This window comes from Eriocheir sinensis, chromosome 55 (assembly GCF_024679095.1).
Source record: "Eriocheir sinensis breed Jianghai 21 chromosome 55, ASM2467909v1, whole genome shotgun sequence".
Lineage (NCBI taxonomy): Eukaryota > Metazoa > Arthropoda > Malacostraca > Decapoda > Varunidae > Eriocheir > Eriocheir sinensis.
Window position 1 is genome coordinate 4472243 of NC_066563.1, and position 13599 is coordinate 4485841.

General features: G+C 46.1%; 1 protein-coding gene across 1 annotated transcript in view; it reads right to left on the bottom strand.

Annotated features, from left to right (window-relative positions):
• Window positions 1-9512, bottom strand: part of LOC126983932 (segmentation protein cap'n'collar-like) — a 119747-nt gene extending 110235 nt beyond the window's left edge. The window contains exon 1 of the mRNA XM_050837158.1: window positions 8663-9512. The gene's annotated coding sequence lies outside the window, so the exon portion shown is untranslated. The remainder of the gene's footprint in view (window positions 1-8662) is intronic.
• Window positions 9513-13599: the final 4087 nt, after the last annotated feature.

Here is a 13599-nt window from a genome sequence, read left to right on the forward strand (position 1 = left end):
CACACCAAGGCGCCGTTTCCACCATCCCCTCAATCGTTGCTTCCTCTCCTCGGCTCTTAATATCCGCAGCAAGAACGGGGTACTGGCTTCTCCTCCTCCTCCTCCTCCTCCTCCTCCTCCTCCTCCTCCTCCTCCTCCTCCTCCTCCTCCTCCTCCTTGAATAACCAAAAGTCAAAGGTGACGTGTCTTGGGTGGGAGGTAATGCAGTCTAATCCATGTTGGGGAGATTGTGTATTGCATCTATATGTGTGTGTGTGTGTGTGTCTGTCTCTCTCTCTCTCTCTCTCTCTCTCTCTCTCTCTCCTTGCAGTAACATTTATCGTCGTGTAAGTTTTGCGGTCACTCAGAAACGATTTATTTCATTTTATTGGTCCGTTAGAAACGCTTGAAGGCGCCTCGGGTTCAGTGGGCCATTTTGAGCAAGCCAACCCCCTACCCCACTCCCCCCCCCTCTCTCTCTCTCTCTCTCTCTCTCTCTCTCTCTCTCTCTCTCTCTCGACCTGCCCTGCCCTGCTCTGTCATTTCTAAATCCCTCATCAGCTCTTTCACCTCCTCCATCATTGTTAATCATGTCCATACTAATTCTCTCTCTCTCTCTCTCTCTCTCTCTCTCTCTCTCTCTCTCTCTCTCTTCTATTAACCCAGTCTCTTCCGTCACCTCTGCCAGCTTTCCCCTTCTATAACACCCTGTAAAAACTCCCCCTGGCAAACCTAATCTACCTTGCCTGAGCTGCCCTCCCTCACCTCACACCTGTTAACTCTGCCATATTAAAGCCTAACCTGTCACCCTGCTTCTCTCTCGTGTAAGTCAACCCTGCCACACTTAACCAGACTTGCTTTCCCTGCTCTCTTTCACACGTCTATTTAACTATGCCCTATTAACCTCCCCTGTCACCCTGCCTCTCTCTCGTGTAAGTAAGCCACACTTGTCGCATATGACCACACCAACAGTAACCCCTGCCAACACCACCATCAACCACCACCTCCACCTCCCCTGCCACATCTTAATTCACACCTCCACGACCCATGCCATGACCACCCTTCCAACACCACCACCACCACCATTCACCGCCTCCACCTCCCCTGCCCGCCTATAGCTTTCTATCGAACGTGCCACACCAAGCCTCGCCCTCCCCGGTCTGCCACCCGAGGCCTCTCTTTCTCCCTTCAGTCAATATGGAACAGTTTTTTCTTTGTTTGAGGAAATTTCTGTGTTGGATTAAAGAAACATTCTCTATTTGATGGGGGGAGCGGGGTGAGGGGGTTGATGGTGAGGGGGGAAAGGGGAAATCATGAACCCACCCCACCCAACCCCCTCCACACATACAAAAAAGAAAAGAAAAAAAATCACGCGGGATTCCCTTCACCCAAAAGCCTGACCTCCTTGCCTTAGATTTAAACGAAGGAAGAAAAACGAGATAAAACAAAAGAAAGGGAGGAGGAGAGAAAGTGTGTGTGTGTGTGTGTGTGTGTGTGTGTGTGTGTGTGTGTGTGTGTGTGTGTGTGTGTGTGTGTGTGCCGCAAGACAATTAATTAATGCAGTGAATGCCTTTAATTATCACCCTCGCCTCCACACCAACGTTCGTGGGAAGCTTTCTGAGGACATGCCGCTATAGTCTCCCTCCTCCTCCTCCTCCTCCTCCTCCTCCTCCTCCTCCTCTTCTTCTTCTTCTTCTTTTTCTTCTTTTCCCCCTTCTTCTTCTTCTTCTTCTTCTTCTTCTTCTTCTTCTTCTTCTTCTTCTTCTTCTTCTTCTTCTTCTTCTTCTCCTCCTCCTCCTCCTCCTCCTCCTCCTCCTCTTCCTTCTTCCTCTTCCTCCTGTTCCTCCTCCTCCACTTCCTTTCTGTTCATTTTTGCATTTTCTTTCTATTCCTCTCCATCTCCTCTTCCTCCTTTTTTCTTTTCATTCCCGTATTTTCTTTTTTCTTTTTCTCTCCTCCTCCTCCTTCTTCTTTCGTTCCAGTCCAAAATTTTCTTTCTATTTCTCTTCTTCTTCTTCTCCTCCTCCTTCATTTTTATCATTAATATTATAACCATCTTCATCATCATTTTCATCACCATTTCTATTCATCAAATTAATACCACATCACAATCATTTTTACACTATCTTCATCTTTACCCTCTTCGCTATCTTTATCACTGGGGAATGAGGGGGAGAGAGGGGAGAGGGTGACTGCTAAGGGGGGAGAGAGGGGAGAGGGTGACTGCTAAGGGGGAAGAGAGGGGAGAGGGGGACTGCTAAGGGGGGGAAGAGAGGGGAGAGGGAGACTGCTAAGGGGGGAGAGAGGGGAGAGGGGGACTGCTAAGGGGGAAGAGAGGGGAGAGGGTGACTGCTAAGGGGGAAGAGAGGGGAGAGGGTGACTGCTAAGGGGGGAGAGAGGGGAGAGGGTGACTGCTAAGGGGGAAGAGAGGGGAGACGGTGACTGCTAAGGGGAAGAGGGAGGGTGACTGCTAAGGGGGAAGAGAGGGGAGAGGGTGACTGTTAAGGGGAAGAGAGGGAGAGGTGACTGCTAAGGGGGAAGAGAGGGAGAGGTGACTGCTAAGGGGAAGAGAGGGAGAGGTGACTGCTAAGGGGAAGAGAGGGAGAGGTGACTGCTAAGGGGGAAGAGAGGGGAGAGGGTGACTGCTAAGGGGGAAGAGAGGGGAGAGGGTGACTGCTAAGGGGGGAAGAGAGGGGAGAGGGTGACTGCTAAGGGGGGAAGAGAGGGGGGTGGGTTAGCTACCTAAAAATAAAAGAAAGAAAAAAACAAACCCTCTCCCACTCTCCCCTAGTGTTACGCCAGTCATCCAGTCATCGTCATCATCACCACCATCAGCGCCTCGTCTCCACATAACGTCCCGGCGCCTCTCAACAAGGTTTCATAATTGGTCTTTCCGCTCGTCGCCGCAGCCGGTTCGAGCCCAAACACCATGAAGGAGGTGAAGAAAAAATAAAGAATAAAAAGAAAGATACGAAAAAATTGTCTGGCTGGGTCCTGTTGCATCACGCCGCTATTACTCTTTTTGTTCTTGTTTTTTTTTTGTTTTGTTTTTTGCGTCTGTTATTCCTATCGTTCTTTTAGTGCTTATTTCTTTATTTTCATCGTTATTCATTTTCTCATTATATATATTTTTTTTTATTTTCACGCATCACGCCTCCATTACTCTTTTTGTTCTTGTTTTTTTTTGTTTTGTTTTTTGCGTCTGTTATTCCTATCGTTCTTTTAGTATTTATTTCTTTATTTTCATCGTTATTCATTTTCTCATTATATATATTTTTTATTTTCACAAGTTTCGTTTCCCTTATTTGCATTCTTGTTTTCTTTTCTTTCTTACTTTCTTCTCATTCCTGTATCATCGTTATTCATTTCCTCTATATAATTCTCTTCTTTCATTCTACTCTATTATTACAAGTTTCGTTTTCCCTTTTCTCATTCTTAATTTCTTTCGTTCTTTCTTTCATTTCCTGTATTTTCTTTTTCTTTCTATTCCTTTTGTTTTCTTTTGGGTTCGTTTTCCTTTTCTGTTATTTTCTTCTTTTTCCTATCGTTCTGTCAATGCTTTTTTTTGTTCTTTATTTTTCACTATGTTGTTTTTCTTTTTCTTATGTATTTATCACTCCCTTTAATATCCATCTTTTTTTTTATTCCATCATTATAAGTTTCGTTTTTCTCCTCCTCATTCTTGTTTTCTTGCTTGCTTTCTTCCCATTTCTGCATTTCTCTCTCTCTCTCTCTCTCTCTCTCTCTCTCTCTCTCTCTCTCTCTCTCTCTCAATTAACTTTCTTTTTATTCTCCATTTTTTATTATCTTGGTACTATTTTCATTCTTGTTTTCTTCTTCCTTTCTTCTCATTTATGCATTTTTTTCTTTCTATTTCTCTCTCAATCAATTTCCTTTTTATTTTCTATTTTTTTATCTATCTTGGTATTATTTTCATTCTTGTTTTCTTCCTTTCTTCCCATTTCAGTATTTTATTTTTTTCTATTCCCTCGTTTTCTCCCTTCTAATTGCATTATTCCTATTTTACTTTTTTTTCTAATATTTCTTTCATTTTTTACATTTTCATTTTATATTCCACTTTTTATCACTCTCTCTCTTTGTATTATTTTCATTGTTCGTCTTGCATCACGCCTCTTTCTTATCCTGACTGTCTCCTTCACCTCATTTCATTTTCTTTCAATTCTTTTCTTATATTCATTGTTTCATTCTCATTTATTATTCTACTTTTCATTTATCGTCGCATTACTTTCAATGTTCGTACCGCATCATGGGTCTTTCTTATCCTGATTGTCTCTCCTTTATCTCGTTCCATTTTTTTTACTATATCATTATCTACAGTTTTATGTTATCATTTCTTGTCCCAATTTTTATTTACGTATTATTTTCATTGTTCGTAATCATTATCTACAGTTTTATATTCTCATTTCTTGTCCCAATTTTTATCTACGTATTATTTCCATTGTTCGTAATCATTATCTACAGTTTTATATTCTCATTTCTTGTCCCAATTTTTATCTCCGTATTATTTTCATTGTTCGTAATCATTATCTACAGTTTTATATTCTCATTTCTTGTCCCAATTTTTATCTACGTATTATTTCCATTGTTCGTCTAGCATAAAGCCTCTTGATTATCCTGACTGACTGGCGCCTTCACCCCATCCCATTTTCTTCGTGATGTGAGCTAATACCTTGTGGTCGTGTTCCCGCCTCGATTTATTGAGTCAAATTCAGAGCCTTTATGTGGCCAGATTGTTATGATTGTCTGTCGGAGTGGCGTGCGGTTTCTCACATTTGCGAGAGAGCGTATTGGTTACACCTCATTTAACTGTTCTTTACGACGCATTCAAAATAAGAAAAACGTCGGCCGACCGCGGGAAGCAATGAGCACAATGGAGCAGCGCTGAGAGATGTGGAATGCTCTCAGCGGCGTCTGGCGGGGCTGGCGGGGGTGGTGTCGGGAGGTGATACACACGATTCGATCCCTCTTTCTTCGGCATCGTGTTATACTTTTTGGGAGCAAGGTACTGAGTGTTTCTTCTTCAGTAACGGAGCCAGCCTTTCGGCATCGTGTTATACTTTTTGGGAGCAAGGTACTGAGTGTTTCTTCTTCAGTAACGGAGCCAGCCTTGTGAGGTGATAGGGACGATTCGATTATTCTTTCTTCGGCATCGTGTTATACTTTATGGGAGCAAGGTATTGAGTGTTTCTTCTTCAGTAACGGAGGTGATAGGGGACGATTCGATTATTCTTTCCTCGGCATCGTATTTTATTCTATAGGAGCAGGATTTTGAGTGTTCCTTTTTTTACAGTAACGGAGGCAGCCACGGACACAATCAACCCGAGAACAAGGCCCGCGAAAAGACACTAACTAAAGGAAAACCGGTTAGAAATGTTAAGTCGTTAGGTTGGAGTTGAAAGCGTTCAGTCACTGGTCTATTTTCATTCCCTCTTCGGTTTGTTCCCTTCCCTTCTGCTCTAAGGTCTACACAAGAACACGAAACCCAGACGAGGAACCCGGAGATAAGATGAAGCCCACATTCCATTCCTCATGCTTTCAGGTCTGCACGAAACCTCAAAGAGAAATCCACAAGAGGACCAGGCAGATCCACCAGTGCTTCACCTCCCCTTCTGAAACCGTACAATCCTTCGTCTATTTATATTTCCATTTTCCGTCTATTCCCTTCCCTCATGCTTTCAGGTCTGCACGAAACCTCAAAGATAAACCCACAAGAGGACCAGACAGATCCACCAATGCTCTACCTCCCCTTCTGAAACCGTACAATCCTTAGTCTATTTCCATTCCATTTTCCGTCTATTCCCTTCCCTCATGCTTTTAGGTCTGCACGAAACTTCAGAAACACACAGGAGGACACAGTAGATCCACTAGTCTAACTTTGACGCTTTACTCTTGAAATTGTTGTCTGTGGTCTACTTCAACCCCTTTTCTCACTGGTTCCCTTCCCTTCGGTACCGAGTCTTACACTAGAGCATAACGAAACCCACAAGAGAGAGAGGAGAGACAGGATCATGCAGAATCACTAATGTTTCCACTCCTACCTGATAACAATGACTACAGAGCCGTTACAGGGAAGCCAAAATCTTTTCCCGGCCTTGTTCCTTCGCTCAAGACACCGGAACACAGGGACGAAATTCACGAGAGGACAAGTCAGATACATAACTAATAATCCTTTTTTTTTTTTTGAGCCAATGTTTATTAGTTTCATTCTAGTCTTATAATGGTGACCAAGCATGATTACAAGCAAGCAAAATTAAAATTCGTCTTCTTTTCAGCGTACGAGCGTTACCATTTTTTTTTACAGCAAAGGAGACAGCACAAGGGCACACAAAAAAGGAAACAATAAAATAAAAAAGCCCGCTACTCGCTGCTCCTGTTAAGAATCCGAAGAGGCGGCCGAAAGAGCAGTCAATTACGTGAGAAGATGTGTCCTGATATGTTCCTTCCAGCTTCATAATGGAGGCCTAGACGTTGATAATAAGGAAGCAAAACTAATAATCGTCTTCTTTGGTGCTAATGAGCGTTACAATGTTCCTTCAAGCTTCATAATGGTGGTCTAAACGTTGATAATAAGGAAGCAAAACTAATAATCGTCTTCTCTGGTGCTGATGAGCGTTACAATGTTCCTTCAAGCTTCATAATGGTGGTCTAAACGTTGATATTAAGGAAGCAAAACTAATAATCGTCTTTTTTGGTGCTAATGAGCGTATTATGTTCCTTTAAGCTTCATAATGGTGGTCTAAACGTTGATAATAAGGAAGCAAAACTAATAATCGTCTTCTTTGGAGCTGATGAGCGTATTATGTTCCTTCTAGCTTCATAATGGTGGTCTAAACGTTGATAATAAGGAAGCAAAACTAATAACCGTCTTCTCTGGTGCTGATGAGCGTTACAATGTTCCTTCTAGCTTCATAATATAGGCCAAAACGTTAATAATAAGGAAGAAAAACCGTAATGAGTGTATCTGTTTTCCTTCTCGCCTCGAAATGATGGGTAAAACGCCTCTAAAAAGAAAGCAAACCTAATGATTGTCTTTTTCTGATACAATGAGCGTTGCTTGTTTCCTTCTGGCATCAAAATAATCGTCAAAACAGGGAAGCAAATCTAATTAGTATTCAATTTTTTTTAAGCTAGTTATTGGTTTCCTTCTAGTCTCGTGATGGTGACCTAAACGCCGATAACAAGCAATCAAAACTATATATCGTTTTTTGAGATAATAAGTGTTGTTATTTATATTCAAACCTTATAAGGTGGCGTGAATGCTGATAACAAGCAAACCCCTAAAATAACATCGAGTTAGTGCTATCTTAGTTATTTTATCTTTTTATTATAATTATTTTTCTTTCTCCTCCTTTTCCTCAGTTTTTTCCTAGTCTCTTAACTCCTTCCTCCTTTTTTTCTCATTTCTAACCATCTCCTCCTTCTCCTCTTCGTTGTTTTACTCTTTTAACGTCTGCGCCATGCGGTGAACGAAGCGCATATTGGAAGCAAGTCAAATAATTATAAACGTTTTTTTTAGCCCCTGTGAATGTTTAGGTCGGGAAAAGACTCATACACGGACGAACTAACGGGCGCCTCACAGCGCCGACGCCAAAACGTTTACCACATCCCAGCGAAAGAATAATGAAGTGTCTTTTTTGTTATGGTTTTGTTAATGGGTAATTTGTATCCATCCAGCATGCACAGCCGGGGACCACACCGCCTCCTGCCCCTCACCCACCCTCAAGGCCAGGGTGGCGCCCTTGTCCCCGCGGCGACTCGGTGCAGCCCTCCGCGGCACCCTCAGCGGGGCCGGAGTGGCGGGTGCAGCGCAGGCGGCGTTCCCAAACTGTACAGCCGAGAGTGCAGTTATATAGAGCTGGTTATTGCCTCCGTGACAGTGGCTGGACTGCTCTCTCTCTCTTTCTCTCTCTCTCTCTCTCTCTCTCTCTCTCTCTCTCTCTCTCTCTCTCTCTCTCTCTCCCCTGCCACTGCTGCTTACCTCCAGGAAGGGACACGCACGAGTTAACAAGATTACAATAATTAGGAAAAGAAAGCCGAGGGACGCAGAGGGCGGCAGGCAGCGTCCAGGACAGGCGGACGCAGCCACCCACCAACCACCAGTCCATTGGCGGCCGCGGCGACTCGAGTTCCCGCGACGGCCTGCTCCTCACCCTACCGACTCCAGAGCCACCCTTCCCCTGCGCCACGAAGGACACTCACTAGAGGACTTATCTGTGCTAAAAAACGCTCTCCACAAGTCACCTTGAGCGAGCTGGGTCTCCCGAAAGTGGGCGCAGCAAAGACCATGTATCTGGGGAGCCGAGTTGCGGGGAGTCACCGGAGTCACACAAGCACGCCTGGCCCGGCACGGCTCGCGGCTCGGGCCTCGCGGGGCACAACACCACACCAGCTGAGGACCGTCGGCAGCAGCAGCAGCAGCAGCGGCCACCACCGCCGTCACCGTCCAGCCCGGCGCGCAGCCTCGCGCACACACACACTCACACACACACACACACACACACGGGCCGCAGCGCACTGGGTCACTGTCAGCGCCTCAAAAGCCTCCCTCGCCTGTTCTCGCCGCACAGGAGCGCACAGCCCGGCACACTCGCTGCACCGCCTTCCATCACTAACACAGTAATCGCTCCCAGTAATTTATGGGCCACTTGACACCTCGACTTACTTCCACGGTTCACGCTAGAGTGTTCCTCAGGTCCAGGCGGCCAGACTCGGCGGGAGGGTCCTGCCTGCCCCGGGAAGGCCTCGGGTCCGCTATCGGGAGGCACCGGCGGCGGCGTGCACGCAGCCAGGTGAGCGCAGTGCGTGTCAGTGCGGCGTGCGCGTGAATGGCGGCCAAGAGTGTGCGCGATGGAGCGCCCGCCGACACTGCTGCTGCTCTTCCTGCTTCCTTCCACGCACTGCCGCCCACCCAGCCCGCGACGCCCGCAACGCGGCGGCCCTGCTCCACGCCCACACAACACGCCGCGCCTCCGTCACCAGTACACACACTAACTGCCGTGGTGGTGGGCGGCGGGTCACAGGCACACTGACGGCCTGCCCACCACCTCCAGCCTCTGTCAACAACGATGAAGGTCAACAGAGAATTCCGCAGCAGTCCCTCTCGGGCTAGAGGCGAGGGGGAGGGGCCGAGTCCCTTCCCTCCAAACTCATCACCCATGCCTCCCTCACCACCTCCAGCCGCCACCTGCACTCACGCCGCAGCTTGGAGAACTTTCCAGTCTATAACGGCGAGGTTTCCAGCAGTTTCCACAAGAATCCGCAGGTTGCCAGGCCGCCTAAGTCGAGGTGAGTGGTGCGCGGCCGACCGAGGCGGTTGAATCACCGCTAATGATAAATGAAGGCCTGATGTTGACAAATTGACTCTCCGCTCCTCCATTCAGATGAGTCCAGACGCCGCCTCCCTCGGTACTTCCCGTGGACACCCACGCCCACGCCACCCCGCCCTCAACCACCGGCCCTCCACCCTCGCGCCGGCCGGCGGCGCCACCACCGCGGCCCCGTCCATCCTCGTCCAGTGTAGGTACGTGAAGCTGCGTGAAGCCTGTCCGGCAGACCACTCCGGCGAGGGTAAAGTCCCGGCGTGCTGCGCCCATCTCTCGGGCGCGGGGCAGCCCCGGGGAGGGAGGCGATGGCCTTAGGCATCTGGAGGGCCGGGGCGCCTCTCCCCCGGGTCACGGCAGGGGGAGCGAGGCTGCAAGGCACCAAAGGGATGGGGGGACGGGGGGGGGTGAAGCAGTCCTTGGCGCGGCCAGCGCCCGCCACCCATACTCCGCCCGAAGCAACCTGTCCTTACGTTGGCCAACACGATAGCATCGCGCCGCCCCGCGTCATCCTTCACCAGCTCCCGCGCGGTGCACGGTGAGTCAGGGGTTCTGGAATTAACTTATTTAACACATCCTCCAGCAGGTGTCCAGACTCAACGTCAAACGGCCCCAGATGACTTCCTCTCCACAAGGCTTCGCTCAGCGCCAGTCTCGGCGTTGCGTCACCCGAAGCTTGGACCAAATTGCCTTCGCTCACATCCTCGCCGCCGCCCGGTGCCTGGCTCCCGCCGGCCGCCGACTGCTGGGAATGCGACTTCTGCACCAAACATTAAATCCAATTTACACCAGTGATTCCTTGCGCCGCAAAAACACGCTCACACCATTCACGGAGAGGAAAAAACTCTAAGTAGCGGGTTGGGGGCGTTCTGCGGTGGTGTTGACTGTCATCCCAGTTCAGAGACAGTTCCGAACATTTTCTCGTAGCTGGTTCGCTCCCTCCGGATTGACGAAAAAAGAATTGTATGCCGTAATTGCAACAAGGACAGTAATTCCTGCTACACGCAAGCAATGAATAAATGAGCGGCGCGAGGAGGCAGGCGGCCCCGAACAGACCCGGGAAGCGTGGGTCTGCAATGCTGCGGGTCATGGGTCTTCCTGCCTGACACCCACGCACCCACACACCATCCCCACCCACCCATGCATCCACCCGAGAGTAACTCTAACCTCACCTCCACTCCCATTCTAAACATTAACCTCTCCCCTCCCCTTCCAAATAGTAATTCCTTTATCCTCTCCCCTCCACTCCCCTTTCCCTCGTCTCCACTACCCCACTCCCCTTCCCCTTGAGCCAGCCAGAGAAACCACTCGCCCCACATACCTCCTCCATCACTCGTCTATTTAAAGATTCAACATATTCATCCATTCATCAGCCGGGCGGCCTACACGTCGATCACGGTGGTCACTCATCCATACATCCCTCCAGTTGGCGGACTCAATGCTGCCTTACACCCATCCAGGCATCCATCTGGTCATCCACTTTCTACTACCCTCTCTCTCCTGATGAATAAGGAAAGAGGGAGGAATACGGCAGAGAAGGGATTAGATGTAGATATAGATAGCTAGATAAATAGATAGAGAGGGAAAATAAGAAAGGGATGACAGGTAAAGAGAGAGGAATCTGAAAGGGTGACGGAGGGAAAGGAGAGAGAGAGAGAGAGAGAGAGAGAGAGAGAGAGAGAGAGAGAAGAGAAAAGAGACGAGACAGACAGACACACTTACAAACAGACAGTGATAAAGACAAACAGATAGACAGACAGAGAAAGGATAAAGGGAGGAGAAGGGGGAAGAGGGAGCAGGCGGGCTGGCTTGAACAGGAACACACACACACACACACAAACACACAGGAACCCCCCCCCCCCCCATCCACCCACATACAGGGAAAACACTCTTATTTGCCTCCAACAAGAACACGAAGTTTCCGAGAAGATTAAATTCAACACGTCGGGTCTGTCTGCTGGCCTTGGCGGGTTTGGCCTCCCGACTCTTGAGGTCTCCCGCCGCTCCTTGGGTCGCTGTCATGCTCTTTAATGCCTTCGACTTTCCCTCCTTTACTGTTAGCTTCAAGGCGGGGAATTGGCACCCTCGGTATTTATTTATGTGTCCGTGGAGGTGTCGAGGATTTGATGATTCGGTTTCACTGGTAATTTGAGTTTGTTGTTCAGTATACTCAATTACGAAGCCATTCTATTTTGCTTTTTTTTTAAGGTGAAGAATTGGCACCTGTATTTATTTATGTATCCGCGGGGGTGTCGAGGATTTGATGATTCGGTTTCACTGGTAATTTGAGTTTGTTGTTTAGTGTATCAATTACGAAGCCATCTTATTTTGCTTTTTTTTTAAGGTGAAGAATTGGCACCTGTATTTATTTATGTATCCGCGGAGGTGTCGAGGATTTGATGATTCGGTTTCACTTTTCACTGGTCATTTGAGTTTGTGGTTTAAAATAGTGAATTACGAAGAGGAAGCATTGGGGCCTACTTTATTATTTATATGCTTAAGAAAGTGTCTCAATTCGACTTAGTGGCTTAAAATAGAATCAAATACGAAGTTCTGTTTTGCTTCGCTTCTTTTTACTTTAAAGGCGAAGATTGGAACCTCTTTTTCTTATTTTTAATGTCTAAGGTGATGATGATTTGTAACTTTTTCTTATTTTCCATTGTGGTTTAATACAAAAATTATTCTTACCTTCTGGTGATACTTTTGTCATGGTTAAGAACGAAGTCATTCTCTTTTTTCATTCTTCTTATTAATACTCCAACGCTTTATAATATCTTTTCCTTTTCGATGATCAACGGTCGATACAAAACCATTATCTCTCTTTTGTCGTTACTCTCATGACAAAGAATATGGTGTTTGTTGTTCTCTTGTTTCTGCATCAAGGTTTACATTAATACTTTTGATTTCACGCTTGATGTTGAGGACTTGACCCGTTTTTACTAGTGCCTTCAGTACAGCCAATCTTCCCGCCATGTCTATCGTTAGTTTTCCTTGCGAGTTACTTATCCACGTGTAAGCTAAAATAACTTCTTCCCTTTCTTCTCGTTGGCCACACAAACATTTTCTTACTTGGCTTTAGCTCAAGATATTTTCCGGTTTTCTGCATATTTTTTACTTTGGGTTATCGGGTTCACCCACCTAAAATACTCTCAACTTGCTTTCTTTTCTCCTCATTCGGGCGACACAAACCCTTTTTACTTCTATAATTTTCCTTCAGCTTAAAAAAGTCCCACGAATTCTTAATAGCGGACGTTTTTAAGCATATTTTTATTCTGGTTTATCTGATACAAAATTAATCTCACTTCCTGCTTCTTTTCATTCGGGCGACACAAACGCTTTTTTTTCTGCTCTACTTTTCCCTCAGCTTAAAAAGGTCTGGCGAAATCTAAATAAAAGACGTATTTTCAGTAAACATTTACCTTGTTTTTTCTGATACTAAATTGATGTCACTTCCTACTTTTGCTTCTCATTCGGGCGACACAAACGCTTTTTTTCTTCTCTACTTTTCCTTCAGCGCAAAAAACTTGTACGAATTCTTAATAAAAGACGTATTTTCAGTATACAATTTCTTTATTTTTTTCTGATACTAAATTGATGTCACTTCCTTCTTTTTCTTCTCCTTCGGGCGACACAAACCCTTTTTACCTCTCTACTTTTCCTCAGTTTAAAAAAAGTCCCACGAATCCTTAATAGAGGACGTTTTTAAGCATGTTTTTACTTTGGTTTATCTGATACTAAATCAATCTCACTTCCTTCTTTTTCTTCTCACAAACCCTTTCTCTACTTTTCCTTCAGTTTAAAAAAGTCCCACGAATTCTTAATAGAGGACGTTTTTAAGCATGTTTTTACTTTGGTTTATCTGATACTAAATCAATCTCACTTCCTTCTTTTTCTTCTCGTTCGCGACAAACTTTTCTCAACTTTTCCTTCAGCTCAAAAAAAACAAAAAAAAAAAAACAACGTTATTATGGACGTTTTTAAGTGTTTTCTCCTTTGGTTTATCTGATCTATCCACCAAAAATAGTCTCACTTCCTTCTTTCCTTCACTCTGGCAACACACAAACTTTCCTCTTCTCTACTTCCCATTCCCTTCAGCTCAACAACAACAAAAGAATCCCGCAAATTCTTAATAAAGGAACGTTTTTTCGAGTATATTTTTCCTCTGGTTTATCTGATCGTGTGGAAGCAAAAATGTCGCTTGCAGGAGTCTGGCCATTATGTGGAATGACACGACGCGACACAGCCAGAGTTTGTCGCCGAGTTGTGCCGTGCCTCGAGC